The 16,443-nt window shown below is 38.4% G+C and overlaps 1 protein-coding gene across 3 annotated transcripts in view; it reads right to left on the reverse strand.

Moving 5' to 3' along the window:
- recql5 (RecQ helicase-like 5) overlaps window positions 1–16,443 on the reverse strand; it is a 43,293-nt gene that overhangs the window by 16,758 nt on the left and 10,092 nt on the right. The window lies entirely within an intron of this gene.

Raw genomic sequence — 16,443 nt, forward strand, 5'->3', positions numbered from 1 at the left:
AGCCAACACTGCCAAACTGTCAGCCGAGAGTGCTTAAGGCATCAAAGTCCAACGGACTCTATGCAAAAATACAAATGTTCAAAACACGATCAGCGTAAGATACTGAGCTGGAAAGTACACATTTCAAAAATGTTTTTACATGAACATAAGTTCCCAATCATACATTTCAAAGTTTTTCAAAACAAAAATAAGTCAACACTACTGAAAATTATATGCACAATGAAGTGGCAAGTATTCAAATTTAAACTCAACTACTTTTAACCCTTTATGGCCCAGTGAAGTGTTTTTCTCCTTTGCCTACAACAACGACAATAGGGATGGCAATCTCTTTTTGAATGATACATTGTTCTTAATCACTGTATTGTCTTCTCTATCATCTACCTATTTAACATTTCCATTCCTTAGTCTTTTGAAATGTTCCCCTGTCTCCTAAGGGCCAAATGACAATGCACTTCAAACAGCAGAACTTCCCACAGATGCCCCATATCGCTTAGACTGATATTGACTCCCCTCCCACCCCCCAAAGTGTGTTAAAATGGATATCTTTCCCTGTTCCGATCTCAATGCGAAACTGGATAAAAAGCTAGAACCACCTTAATACTGTATTATAATTGTGGGCTTCTGGAACTACTGTTCTAAAGCAGCTTTTGCATATTTCCTTCTTTGCATCCACACCCAGAGAGGTACAAATAACAGACAGGAATGTCTAAGTTTTAACAAGACTGTGAACCTTAACACTGTTTGGAAGATAGTGATCGAGAACAGAGCGCTAGCAGGGGCACATCGTAGTGCAACCTGCAATGAAGGGGTGTTTCAAAGTCAGCTGGCTGCAAACCAGTCCACACGAAGCACCCCTCCTTCCCCCCCTCCCTCCGCCTCGCTTTCTGTAAAAAGAAACTCAGTCTCCACGGTGACCAGAAACCAAAAAAAAAAAAAAAGGAAGATCCGACAGTCTAGAGCAGCTGGCTTCAAGAGACGGAGAGAGAGAGCGAGAGAAGGAGAGTAAAAGACAGAGAGAGGCACAGCAATGCACGCGCAAGAGAAGCACACAGAGAAGATAAACAACAAGAGAAAAGCAAGCCACTTTCTAAGAGGTAAGAAACTACTGCTCCTACGGAAAAATAGCTTGCATAGGGGCCCCAGAGTCCTCCTGAAAAGGGGCCTGCAGTCTCTGTGATAAGGTTTTGGACTTTTTAAAATACTGCTTAAAGCTTTGGACAAGTTGATGAAACTCTTAGCAAGATGACCAAGACTGTAAGAGAAACGCTTGTCTGGGAAATGTCTGTTATTAACGGTACTTCAGCATGCTCGGGTTTAACTTTTAGTAAAGAGACACGGGCAGAAGAGTTAGTGTTTATAACAGCTGATTCCTGCTCTGCCAGGCTACAGTTAAGGAGGGTGCTGGATTTGTTCTTGCATTCCCATACATTTCTCCTGCACAAGCATTATTATTTGAGTCAGATTTGGCATAATTTATATCTCTGTTTTTTTATCCAAAATACTTTGAGATAGTCATATATCAAGACATTATATATATATTGTGTTGCAGGAAGAGGACTTTGGTCTTTGCCATCAGTCTTCTCCATTTAACTCTTAATGGCTGTTTTCTTTTTTAACATTTGTTCTTCCATGCGGCAGTTGTTTAGACGCTAATATCAATAATGCTTTAAGCACATGTCAAAATGTAAAACTTGCATTTGTGTAAGACTGCAATTAATGGAGGAGGGAGAAGCCATACAAAACCAACCAAAACATATAAAAACAGTCCAAAACCAATGTTTTAAAACAGGGATCAATTTAATCTGATAAGCCCTCCCATTGCATTTTCAAAACATTTTGTCCGTAATGTGCAAGTTCCCAAGGAATTAAAAAAAATAGAAGCAGAGGCACTATATTAAGAGTTTTGTTTTTGCAATTCCCAGCTCAGGAATGCCTGAAGTGCTCTGCATGTTTCAGTGACTAACAAAAGGGTCATAGAGGAAAGGCGAGAGTCTTTCTTTCTGGGAGCTGTAGCAAGGTCCTACGGGTCTCAGTGCCCCGTCACTGAACGGAGTGACACTCAGCTGGGTGAGACCCTGGCACTGTCTGCTCCTCCACAGACACAATGGTCCAGCTTGCCAATTCACAGACAGGCATAAATCACAGTACATCCTACCCAAAGACCACATTCAGTGTGCAAAAAAGCACAAGGCTAAGCTGAAAAAGTTCTAACTGCTTGAGACCAATGCTGAGGCTATTGTTGTAGCACCTATTTATACTCCTTGTTGAGCACAAACTGCCAGCCCAACAGTTTGTTTTGCTGTCTACGTGTCTTATAGAGGTAAACTTCAAAGTATACTTATCCAATATGTGCCATACAATGCACATTCGAAACAAGTTTAAAAACTCCCTTTGGTTTGGCTCTGACCACAATACTTGATTATTTTAAAACTATTCTGCATGCATGGATGAATGCATTAAGAAACAAACCGATGTAGAAGATCACAGAGTGGCTGTTTTGAGTGTATTCAGTGTAGCCTGTAAACAGATTTAATGGCAATGGTCCTTAGTACTTCCCTTGCTGTTCCCGGCAGAACAATTTAAACCACTCTCACATAACGGGGTTCCAGATTTCAGAGCTATTGAAACATTGTGTGCTTGTCTGTACTTCCAAAACACCAGTGCTGATAAAAATGCCACATGTACTGCAGACATAGCACAGACTATAACATGTCACTATTATTATACTAATTACCAATTTATTTGGCTGACATTTTTATCCACAGTGACTTACACTTGCACCCATTTTTCCATCTGGGTGTTTGAAATGGATCAATTTGGGTGAAATACCTTGCACAAGGATTCAACAGCCAGGTTTCACCTGGGATTTGAACCCAGAACCACCAAAGTCCAGCACCCTAACCACTGCTGTGCCAAATGCATCACACACAGACATACAGCAATGGGAGCTATCCACAACTCTACGGGCTCCTGCTTAAAGTGCATTCTGTGCAGAAGTAAGCAAAATCAGTGCAGCAAGAACCAGGCACAGTAATATAGATATTTAAAACAGTATACTGTATGTGATAGGAAGGAAGGATCTGTTATCAAACTGTGGTGATGCATTAGGATGGCAATAAAGAGTGCACTGATTATGGTTAATGTCTAATTGCCTGGAGGTAACACTGCTAGGCTAAAAATGTGATTAACTGTAGAACTTACAGTGATTTACTGTAATTCAGACTTGTGGATACTCAATGGTCTCATCAAGCTGTGAGAGGATCTCCGACTTTAAGCAGAAAACACAGTTAATCCAACTTCACCTCAAGCAGCTTTTTCTGAAATGTATTAGTTAAAGCTACTGGTACAGGATGTAGGAAAATTAAGTATGGCCACTGTGAGTTCCCATGGGTTTTTACTATGTATAGTTATACTTCTTCAATGTATGTTACAAACTCATTTGTAAGGAATTGTCAATATGTAAATAAAATCAAGAACCTTGCAACTGAAAGATGTCAGAAGAGACGTGAAGACAATGGCACATGGGAACTTAACTGAAAAGCTGGTATAAGTAAAATAAGGGTTAAAGGTGCCCGTTGTTCAAAAAACAATAGTTTCTAAATTCTAAATAGTAAGGATGGGAGAAATGCTAAACCACCACTCTGTTGATTTAAAATTAAGTCCCATTGTATCAGATTCAGGAATGTGACAACCAAGCCCTTCTCAAACATCTGCCACCATTGTGTTAAAAACTTCTTCCAGATCTGCCTGCCAAAACAACAAGGCCACCTTTTCTGTCAGTGAAGCCCTTCTTAACCCAGCACTAATCAATCACACCACTACTTCAAATCACATCAAACTGACATACAGCAGGAAATCAAATTCATGTAACCACAACTAGGCAGTTGAGGAAGCTTCATATAAAATACTCAAGCAGAAAACAATATTGACAAAGTCAATCCAACAAACCTCTAAATTTATTATTGAGAATAGGAAACACTAGGAGGCTACCCACTATGTTTTTAAGGCATACATTACTTTAAATTAATTTAACCTACGAACTTATACAGATATAGCACACAGATCTATCTACATTTGGTTATAAGTAAAAATGGATAATTATTATCCTGCCCAGCACAAGAAGAAATTGTGATATAAGAAAAAAGAAATTACATAAATGGGTTATTATACATAATATATACAATTATTAGTTTAAGATTATTTTGATTGCATTATGTCTTGGTCAATAGATTGCAGGCTTTTTAGAAATGAATGAGGGAATGTCTGTATCAAGGGTTCCAGTATAATGGATTGCAGTCTAACATGGTCTGCTGAACTGCTACCATCAGAGCAGCCCTCCACCTCTCTGCGCACAAGGGTGGCCCACTGTTGACCTGAACATTTCCTGAAATTCACTCCCAAACCCCTGCCAAGCCATTGTTTGCTGTTTGCTATAGATTAACCACCAGGGTTAATCTGGCAAGGCCTCCCACATTCTGTATTGGAGACAAAAGTGAAAAAGGTATTCTTTCAGCAGCAGTACAAAGGGAGGAAAGTTGGTCAACGGTCTACATTAGTTCAAAAGGACAGAAGCATTCTCCAAATGCTCTACAACGTAACTTTCTGTGAAATTCCTACAAATCTGTTCCAATAATATGCAGATGCTGTATCTCACTTTCAAGGCAAAACAGTTTAAAGTTCAGTCTGATAAAATGAGTGGGACGTATTTGTTTTTAAACCCAAATAAAGGCACAAATGCTAAGGGTGACAAAGCAGTCCATCTTATTTGTAACATTACACTACTGGCTCTCAGCTATCAGGTTAGTTTATAATTTATTAATTGCAATGTGAGACACTGTGCCAATTCTTACAGACAGCTACTTATAGAGCTGGACAGGTACTACTCCTTGGCACTGAATAAGTACACCATATGAATGTCTTAAGTACAAATATATCATCAAAAATAACACTTAATTGCATAAAGCTAACAAGCTGTACATGAGTGAGGATCAACATGTGACCCATAGGCTACAACACTGTATCTTCCTGGCGAATATAAAGGAGTCGAGTCCAAGTGACTTTAAAAATAATAATACTTCTGTTTAAATGTCCGGGAAGCTGAAGACATCTAGGCAATCTCTTAAAATAATAAAACAGAATAAATTATGGACAATGTAAAGGCATCAGCAGTCATTGATAAGAGACATAGCCAACAACAAAGCTGTGGCACTGCATTCCCCATATGCGTTATATAGGACCAAGAAATTGTAGTTCATTTCTTATGGCAAAATCCAACAGCAACATCTACATTTAAAGCAAGAAAAACACACTATAAATAGTCACTTATTTGCTGCATTAATATACATCACCCTTTAATATTGCATTTTTTTAAATAAGCACAAAATGTACTACAAACAGGAGTTAAAATCCATTTCTTCTCTTATCAGCAACTGAACCACACACTCATGCACAAATGCATGAAAAAAACCTTAAAAACAGCTGAAGATATGTTGGTGGGATGTGTTCCAAACACTACAAACTGCGACTGGAAAACAGACATGCTGTGCTGAACTCTAATACAGGAAGGACACTTGAGCTTAGCAAGTCTCTGCCCCCGACCAACTATTGCCAGTAAACTGGTTGTGAATATAGTGGCATCCATTTTAAGAAACAAAGTTCACCTAAGAGTACATCAGAGCAGCTTTTTAGGAAAATGTTAAGATTATTTCTGCAAGCAAACAATGCAGTCCTAGAAATGTTTTCTTATTTCTTGAATAGTCAGGCTATTTGAAGACCTAACCACTAAAGCTTTGCTGATGAAGGAAAATTAGAGAACAAAGTAAAGATAAGACTTTAGAAGCGGGTTTGAGCTACAAAAGTAGAACTTGGTATTTACTGTAAAGCTGTAAGCACACAGTAACAAAACAACGAGGAAGAAATATCTGTCAGACTAATTTTTTCTTGCCTTGAACTAGAAGACACAACTAAAAGATCCTGGCTAGTGGTGACTTGGCACCCTGAACTGTCACAATATAAAAGAGAAACATGTTTTTGCAGCATGTTTGCTCACAGGAAGAATCAGTGCCTGAGAATTTCCCATAACAAGTATCATGCAACAGTCCGGTCTTACTCAGTAAAGACTTAAAGCACAGCAACAACTGCAGCAGCTTTTCCAAAAGTGAAACAGGACACCAATGTAGAAAAGCTTCTCCATCCAAAAAAAAAGTAGAAATAAAAAAAACCCCAATACAATTATCTGATTAAAAGACCCAGCTCGTGTCAAGAGCAGCTCTCTTCATAACATTTCCCAGATCATAAGCTGGTCTGTTAAGACCACTTGCTTACCTATGTGGTTCTTTAGTTTTTTTACATGTTTTTTTTGGTGTATTTTCACCTTTTTCAGTCTGAATGTTCCTGCATAGTTAGACAAACCAAGGTAGAGTGGACAAGCTATTCTGTTCTGGTTGAAAGTTGGAAATTGGTAAGCAAAAGCAGGAAGGATCATGTATTGTTTTAATTATCGTACACTATCAAGCCCAGCCCCTAAAACAAAAGGTTTTTCCTCAGCAATTAAAAACACAGAATGTCTGAGATAAATGATTTGAAGAAAAAACTTTTCTGGGGAAAAACACAATCTTTCATCGTTTTAAGAGCCAGGCCAAAATTGAAATGATTGAAAAAAAAGATCATGTAGGATAAAAAGTAGCATTACTGTACTCGTGTCAGGGACAGAAGATAAATGAGTAGTTTGACATTTCAAATGTGTATTTCAAGATAAATCACCTCGCCATTTCCAGCTGAGATGACAAAACCTGCCAATATTTCAGTGCAGTCGCAGATGGGGGTGGGAAAGTGACAGACACTCAGTGATGTCTCAGTGAGTTCGTTTCTGATTCAGTACCGGAGACACAAGTGTGAAAGTCAGCACAACACCAACGGCCACACAGGATCTATGGCCATAGTTACCATTAGGAACAGCAATACCATACTTCAGATTTTGTTTGTTTCTGAAGTCTGAACCAGAACAAAGTCTGATATATTTATTTTGCTGTGACTTTTATAAGGAATATGCAGATTTCTGATAATGAATCACCATTTTATTAATTAAATCATCCAAATATATTTTATGTATATGTGTTATATGTTTAACTGCATTATTTTCATATTATATAAACACTTTCATGAAGATCTACCTGAATTTAAAATATCAGAATATGCACCAGCCTAGGAGATTCGCAAATTATTTCTCAGCACCATGTTGCTTGTCAAGTTTTGTTTAAAAAAATCCAAGGTTAAGAAAAGTGAAATCCTGGTGGTTAAAATGTCGGATCAGCAACAAGGATTTTTTTCAAATGAAAACAGTCAATCCATCCTTGCAACAGGACGTTTCTGATGGCTCTGATCAGGCAGTTAAGGCCACAATGTCCCTAATTTACATGAGTCTTGTTTCAGGTGACCAAAGTTGTCTGCATACACTGGGTAACCTGTATTCACACCTTAGGATGAAAAAATCAAATGAAAAAATTACTTCTGTAGACTGTCTGACAGTAACTGAATATAGTCCCAAATGTTTAGAAACGGTTTTGCAGCTTTCTCTAGACTGATGAGCATCAACTACTCCTTTTTTCTGAGGTCTTCCACATCCTATTGGAACATTGCATACAATGTTTTCAATATTCTGTGTGGTAACAACCAAACTCCAAGTTTATGATTATCACACAGGACAGGGTTGCCCAAACCCAGTCTTTGTTAACTTGTTTCCCCAAATATTTAACCACCTGATTGTAATTACCTTCTTAATTGTATTAAGAACAATATACTAGGAGCTCACATATTTCACATGCACAGATCACCTGATCATTTATCATTATTCTTTTTACTTAACAGAACACTGTGGCTCAAAAAAATTTCAATTGGCAAATATATACTCTTTTGGCTATTTAAAAAAATATTAAACAAGGGTATCTTGATAAGAAATTGTCAGCCATTCTACCTCTTTGTACAGTATCCATAAATAAAATGGTGTTTTTAGGTCTTTATAGAATTATGAAATTAAGCAGGATTTTTCAGTCCAAGCAATTTCCAAATTTTTCAAGAACCAGATCCTTAAGTGTAGTAAACACTACTGATCAAAACAGCAAATAAGGTGGAGTGGAGTAGGAGGGGCACAAGTTGAGCAGACCTGGTTATAATCACAGAAGATATTATGCTACGTAATTCATCTAACCAAACCATGTATGATTATCAGCATTCTATGTTTACCTTTGATCACCCCCTTAAGCTTTTGTATAGGGTACAAAATACAGTCCCGATGCATACTTGCCAATGTCATTTCACACTCGACCAATACGTACAGTAAACCACATATCAGTGTAGAGTGTCCCTGTTTGCTGAGATTTAAACATGTTGCTTCAAACCGTTGAATGGCTAGATGGGGGAGCCAGCACTGAGGAACATACTGCAAACCTCAGTCTGTAATTTGTCCTGTAATAAGAAGGGAGAAAGGGAGGGGAACACTTTAGATGAACTGCTTGCATTTAGAAAGTTATTTAGGAAACCCACACCATCAGTTCAGTCACACAGCTACACCCAAAGCCTATAAAGAAGTTTCATACATGAGTTGCATCCATGTGCTTTTCTGTAAGACCAGTAAACAATTTTATTAGCAGTTTAAAACTGAAAAGTTTTAAACTGGTATTTGTATTTGTACCATACAGTAAAATGACCATGTGGCTCTAATTGACATCTTGGGTTCACAGATAATCATTCCATTGTTAATTGAATAGCCACAGCAGACCACTATTCAAATTTCCACAAATTTTCAACATTCCTGTGCAGGTTTAGCCATTAATACTGAATATAATAATAGCCTTAATTTTATATAGTAACTTTTGTGGTACTATATCAGTCTCAAGTTTCTTTACAATAAAACTAAACAAAACAGATGGGTATGCATAAAACAAAACAGTAAATAAACAAAGTACAGTACATAAACACAATTAAATGTTAGAATATAAAGTTTTAAGTTTTAAGCTAAAGTTTTAAGATAATCAACTAATCAAATAGGATGGAGGATACATGTGGAAACTTTACAACTGATCACTTCAGTTTTAGATTTGTGACACTGATATTTTACTGAAATTAAAAGGTTAGATCAGACGTTCCTGGTCAGTGAATTGAGACTCTGCTGCCCAGGAATTCCGTGATTCTCCAGCAGACTGTATTCTTCTATGGCCAGTTATTCAAGCCTGTTTTTAACTTCACAACTATTTTTATCACAGAAATAACAGATCTCTTTTAAGCAATTCTCAGCCTCAGCATTTACTTAAAATAAACACTATGTTAGCATTAAAGAACAGCAAAGAGTGAGTGGAGAGAAGATAACTTCATTCAAATACACAGGTACTCATCCATCCATCCATTTTCTAACCACTTCAACCAGTTCAGTGTCGCAGGGGAGCTGCAGCCTATCCTATCCAGTCAAGCAACAGGCATTAGAAAGAGTACAGTATACCCTGGATCAGATGTCAGGCCATCACAGGGCAGACAGACACATAGACACACATGCACTCACACCAGGGCCAATTTTCACAGAGGCCAATTAACCTACTCTATGTATATGTTTTTGGACTGTGGGAGGAAACCCATGCAAACACAGAAGAATATACACACAGATTTTAGAATTGAGCCCAGGGCCCCACCGCTGTGACTTAGCAATGCTAAATACCTTTCCGCTGTGCTGCTACTGTATATTGGTACTCATTACAGGCCTATATGATCTAATGAACCAGTTATTCTGCTTAAGTAAAAAGGCAGCTGCCTGCTGCAGCTGTAGACTGAACGATCACTAAACACTGGGTAACTAATTTCTGAAACCTTGATGCCACGAACATATGAAAATGAACTCAAATAAGGACATAAAGTTGTCAGCAGTGAATTTATATGAAGCCATTTTTGAGAGAAGCCTGAATATCACCTTTGAAAAAATGGCTGGGTAGTTCGTGCCAAACCACCAGAACCCTTTGTGAAAAGAAAGTTTCAAACCCACTACCCAGTAGTTTCCACTTGTGTCTCTGGCTTGTGTTTCACAGTTGATTCTGAAGAAGTCTACCAGGCTGAATTTGCCAGCTCTTTTGAAGACTGAAAATTTGAAATACAGTAGGTTCCTGAACGTGTTATCTGTTCAAGACTAAAAAGTTATTTTAGCCTGTCAGTACAGTCAGTCTGAGAACATACCAGACTGCTCTTTTTCCACAGCAACAATATATTTTTTATATTTTTATATTTATTTAGCTGACTTTTCCAAAGCAACATATATTTGCACCCATGTATACAGACAGGTACTTTACTGGAACGATTTCCTTGCTCCTTGCTCAAGTTCCTTGCTCAAGAGCACAACAGCAGGGATTCTGGTCTCACCTGGGATTTCATCCCACAACCTTCAAGGTACGAGCCCAGAACCAGAACTACAGTATGAGCTGCATGAGCATTTTAAATCCATCACGGAGAGCAAATATGAACTGGGTGGGGGTTCTCACAGTACGTTCACTCCATGTTCTCTATGTAATTACACCAAAAGTGGCCATTTTTTTATTTTATTTTACTAGGTAATTCATGTAAATTAAGAGCAAAATCCCATTTTATTCTCAATAACATGCTACTACATATCTGGACACTGGCAATTTCCTATTCTTTTACCTGATTGTAGTGCATTATCGGAATGCTACTGTAGTGGTTATTCTTCCTCTGCGATACAGTATATCCACAGAGCAAAAAGATACGAGGATTAGGTGACAGTAAAACAGTCCAGTCAAGCTGGAAATAGAAGTAGAGTGTCTGCTGTTTATGCAGCTGTGCTACAAGCTATATTTATAACCTTTAAGTGACCCTGTTGGGGTGACTTGTGCATTCTGGGGGCAGTTATCTGAATTCTCCTGGACTTTCCACAAGTGTTCTGGGAACCAGGCACTGCTGGTACATAAAGACATTTGTAAAGAGAAAACTATTGCTCTCTTCTTCTTGCAGGTTTAGTTCACAAATGACACCAAGATGCCACTGTTCATTTTAAACAAATGACTTCAGACTTCTAACTTGTCTAACTCCCCAGGGGCCAGGTTCAAAAAGCATTTCAAGGTTGCAGCCTCTTGAACTAATTTTAAAAGCACTGGAAACATTAAATTAAAAACATCTTTATTTTTATTTTCTGAACAGCTGAGCTGATGTTTAGAAGAATATTGTCAAAAATCTATTTTCTCCTGAACAGCATTCAAAGAAGCTAATGTATTAAATTGGAGTTTTCCACTAGTTGCAATCTATTTCTTTGACAGTGGATCCAGAAAAACACCTTATCTTGCCAAGGCAGGAATGTCACTAACAGGCTGGAGGGGTGGTGTTAGGATAAGCAGGGTAATTGCTGATTACTGCATTAACAGGTGGATTTTCTTCTAGTTTGCAGCCCGCAAGTGACAAGTGACAAGAAGCAGAGGAATCCCGCTCTCCTGTCCAACGCTAGATCACCTATCTCCCTGTGAGGAGGGGTGTGGGTAGTCTGTCCAGCTGACTTATCGAGGCCCTGACAGCTACGCTCCGCCAGCATGTCTTGGAAAGAGGAAGTTGTCACCATGGCTCAGCGGGTGTGGACCAAGTTGCAGGGCTTACCTGAGGCCAGTCCCTTAGATCTGGGAGCTTTCTTCATCCTGCTCCTCTTCATCCGTAAGGATAAACGAAAGGGCAAGGGGGTAGCAGATACTCACAGTATTTAGGCATTGACAGTCAAGACACACTAGGAATGATGCCAGGCATTCACTATACTAGAGCAATTACCAGAGATTCCATAAAACATGTTTTCAAACAATCCCACTGGCTTTGCTTGAAAGCTGAGATTTATGATACAATAGCAGTGTCTAAATGATTATTATCATGATGTAGTTTCTAATATGAGAACGGGTTTGCTTCTGCAAAAAACAGACAGAAAAACCTGGGGGTGTGAACAAGTCCTTAAGCACACGCTGTGCGCATATGATGTGCAAACTTGAGAGAACACAACTCTTAAGCTATTTTAAGGAGTAGTAACTGCAAACACAGTAGTGTCACATGTGCTAATCTATTTACTCCCTCAATTTAATTACCAAAATTTAAAGCAGCATTATTATGGCTTATTTTAGATATCCACATAACTCCTACAATGCTTATAATAGTGAATAAGAAAAACAGATGTGGACTTCTAGAGTTTGGAGACCCTGGACAATAATTCTGGACATCCTACATCCCTGCTGCGATTGTACATAGGCACCGATTAAATTATCCCAATGTACTTACGAATAAGAAGCAGTTCATTGCTGACTTGCACTTGTATTCTTAATAAATATACTTTTTTCCAAGTATCATTAGACTATGTAATAGTGCTGTCCTCACCTATCTTTTTAAAATTGTGACTCAGTCCGTTCTGTGAAATGAGTCCCTTGAATTATAACATATATTGGTTTCACAAAGGTTTTCTCAAGGAAAACAAAGACACCCCTAATACCACCTGATGTCTATAGATAATAAATTTAAATTAGTGTGAAACTTAATTACATTAATACTAATGATCAATGGCACAGGCCTTTACCTTCTTCCAGCTTAAGTGATGCACTTGATCAGCTTGTCCTCCTAGTTGTCAATATAAGAAGGTAAACTGTTCTCCAGCCATGCCAGCCATACTTAATCTGCAATGTTTTTTTTCCCCCAGTCACATTCATCATGATGTTTGTCCTGGCCTGCACGTACTGCTGCTGTGCCAAGCCCAAGCACCACGTCGCCAGAGTCAACCCCCTGCATGCCACCTGAGGACACCATTCACCTCTGCACTGCCCCTCCCGCAGCACAGCAGCCACACTGTACAGAGCCGCCTTCAGGTCAAAATGATCACCTTACTTCCAGACGTCTGGCACCAGACAGAATAAAGCCACATGGCATCCTCTACAACACTGAAGCTGGCTGCACTGCAGTAATGCTAAAACAGCACCTTTCAACCCACTGCAATGTGGCCTAGAGACCACCCTGTACAGGCCGACCTACTGCAATCATCTTAACGCTCTGGCTCACCAAAAATATGGCAGAGCATACAGGGCAATAGGATTTTAGATATAATGTGGGAAAAATGCAACAAATCCTAGTATTATGCATTATGCAAGCAGACAACAGCAGCAGGCTGACAAGAAGATACTGAGGGTATAAAGAGAAAATTGAAGAAACAATGCTGCAGATTTAGTAATGCACAAAAATGAATAAATGGTCTGAAAAAAGACCACGAGGACGAGCTGAATGGACATATTATACGTTTGCAACTGTCCAAACATTCACTGCACTTGTCCACAACGATCATGGAGGGCCGCACCTGTTGTTTGACAATGTAGTGCACTGTGGCATGTTTATCAATGGGCACGGTCCACAGGGAATGGCCTACAGTATACTGCAACTCTCCAGCAAGTCACTGAGAAGACACTGTTTATTTAAGAACAGGTAGGAAAGCCTTTATAAGGATCTAAAAGGTTCTAAAGTTTAAAGTCCTTAAATTACATTTTCACAATTTTCCCACAAAACAACAAAGTTCTGTCAACAATCATGTTCACTTTTTCAAGACCTTGAACATGTCACTCTTTAGCACAACTATGTGTTCAATGTGAATTTGAAGGCTCTGTCACTACAGTAAAAAATGGTTGCTGTCCTGCTGTAGTATGTTTTTAAAAGGCGTTTCCTGAACATGGATTTAATCTTCTATTTTCAAAGATTTTTCAAAGCTTGAAACTTTTCAGGACTCATGGGATCCCTACCATTGTAAATACAAGCTAAGACACAAAATATTACTCCAACAGCATCTAAATCCTGGATACAAAGTCAATTATGCTTGCCATTACAAACAATAAGGAAGTGAGAAGCATAGGCAATTTTCCATTTCTAGATTTTCAGTGACAGTGTCATCATTTAAATCAGATGCCACACAGCACTGTGCCCTTCAACTGTGCTTTCTGCACTGCTGCCAGAAAATGGTCAGGCTCTTTTGGAAACTGGATCACAACAAAGTGTGTTGGATTTTTCAGCTTTCTGGAGGTACAAGATAAAATAAAAATCCTTCATAAAATGAGGAATTTTCTGTAAAAAGGATGCTCTGTTGTACTGAGGTCTTCAGTTTCTTCTGCCAGAAACCTTTAACAACTAAAACATACAGTACTGTCATGGAGCACAGCTTAATAGTGATAGACATCTTCTGCTCCAACTGTGCACAGTAGGTCTCTTTACTCACCAGTGTGGATACAGCCAAGGCTTTCATCCAAGGACTAGGCATATTCTGGACTATAGCTGCCAGGACACGCTGGATATGAAGGTAGCTCAGTAGTCCACAGTCCACATTTAAACACATCCAATGCATTCTCCTGGGTTTGTGAACAACACCTTTCAATACCCAATTCCTGAATGCCACACCAGAATAAAATATACAAATTGCAGGAGTGACATGAATCAGACACATGGTTCACCCTTCACCACTCATCTCAGAGGAATAACAGAGACATGGGGCTTCACTGCTGTCTTACTGTATTTAACACAATAAGCTCTCCCATACGAGAATACGTTCATTACTTTCTTGACTGAATGAGCAGCTCCGCGAGCAGGAAATGTCAATCCAAAAGAATGCTGGGTTAATGATTACCATTACCGTATGTTGAACAGAACACAGAACAGATTAAATTCACACAGACTCATGACCTTCGTGGCTCATCACTATTCTACTACACGTGAAAATTCTTTATAAAGCCCAAGAGTGCCTTATAGAGTGGAATTTATTTAAAAAAACTGAACCCCAGTTATAGCATCTTCCAATCTTTTGCTAGCTACTTTTACAACCAGCCCCAACGGTTAATGACATTAATATTTAAACAATGAAATTGCTAAACCACTGCCATAAATTCACAGTTGAACAGATTATAAGGTACACTAACTGAAACTGCCACCTGTAGATATTTTTTAAATGTGAAGTCACTGAATTTAAAACTGCCACAGTGCCTCTATGTTTGCCGTTTAGAAGGGTTTCAGAAGAGGGATAATGTTGAACTGTCACCTGTTTCAATAGCTTGTAATGCAGAGCAAAAACAGGGCTGGACTGCCCTCTGCTGCCTATGAGTATGATTTCAGGCCTGTAAACCAGTAACTTGCAGATGAAATGAACAGAGTATTGCAGATTCCAAGTCTGTGAAGGGATTTTCATTCCAAATGGCCTGTTTTCACCGATGTATTTAAATATAATGTAACTGCAGCACAGTATATTTATAACCAGAGCAGATGTTACCTAGTACCCTTTAAGCACTTTCATAGGATTGCTTTTAAAGGTACTACATAAAAAGGTTTTATTATCGTAGTAATAGTACAAAAATGAGTAAACTGTTAGATTACACAGTGCAAATTACTGCACTTTTTAAATTTGTGGTGCAATAAAGGATTTATTAATAGTTCTCATACATATTAAATATGTATTTTCAAAGTATTCTATGCCACTCAAACCAAAATCTCAGACAAAGTCTATCTCCATAAACCAAGTTGAACTAGTAAAAATGTACAATTATGGGACTTGAAAGGAAAATCAATGACAACAACCACAGAGCTAATAGGTACTATTAGCTAACAGATACCTAACAGGTACCTGGAATGTCTTTGTGGACCTTACAAAATACATATCATCACGACAGGCAAACTGTGTGAAACAAGCCCCCTAGCCATGTTGCTGAAACTGGATCCCTGGCTTCCTTCAAGAGCCAGCTGGATGAGGTCCTCAGACCAGATAGCCACTAACAACCCAATGTGCTAGATGGGCTGGAGGGATTCCTTCTTTGTTACCTCTCTTTTGTTCTCACCAGCATTAATTTAACTCAGAGCTCAAGATAACCTGCTAAAGACAGTGTGCATGGATGACACTAGAATATTAGAAAGATGAACATAATATTATGCATACCTGCATATTTATCTATGGAATAGCTACATCTCAAATACAGAATGCAAATAAAGTGTACAGCACCATGAAACCAGGATCATTGGAATCTAAGTAGTGCCTTAATCATCTGAACATTTTTCTCTTCTTGTACACTTTTTGATTGATAATCATAGATTACTTTAATGTTTTATTTGCTTTGTATTTAGCAAAAGCATACTGCATAAGAAAAAGTATTGTGGGAAATGAGAAAATACACATGTGAGAACTACTTTATACAACAATGTACTAGTAAAATTGGTAGTACAATGAGCATCAAGCTTTGTCTCAATGTTCCATTTTCTTTTACGTTCTTGCAATAAAGGTTACATCCAAAAACTGTCTGAGCTTAAAGGAACAACAGAAATGATTGAAATCAGACTAGCAAAAACGCTCTGGTTAATGGATCTAGTTGAACTATTTTGGAACATAGAGGTACAAGATCACCGTTATCACAACATACA

The sequence above is a fragment of the Lepisosteus platostomus genome, chromosome 11 (genome assembly GCF_059453375.1).
Source record: "Lepisosteus platostomus isolate fLepPlt1 chromosome 11, fLepPlt1.hap1, whole genome shotgun sequence".
NCBI classification, from domain to species: Eukaryota; Metazoa; Chordata; class Actinopteri; order Semionotiformes; family Lepisosteidae; genus Lepisosteus; species Lepisosteus platostomus.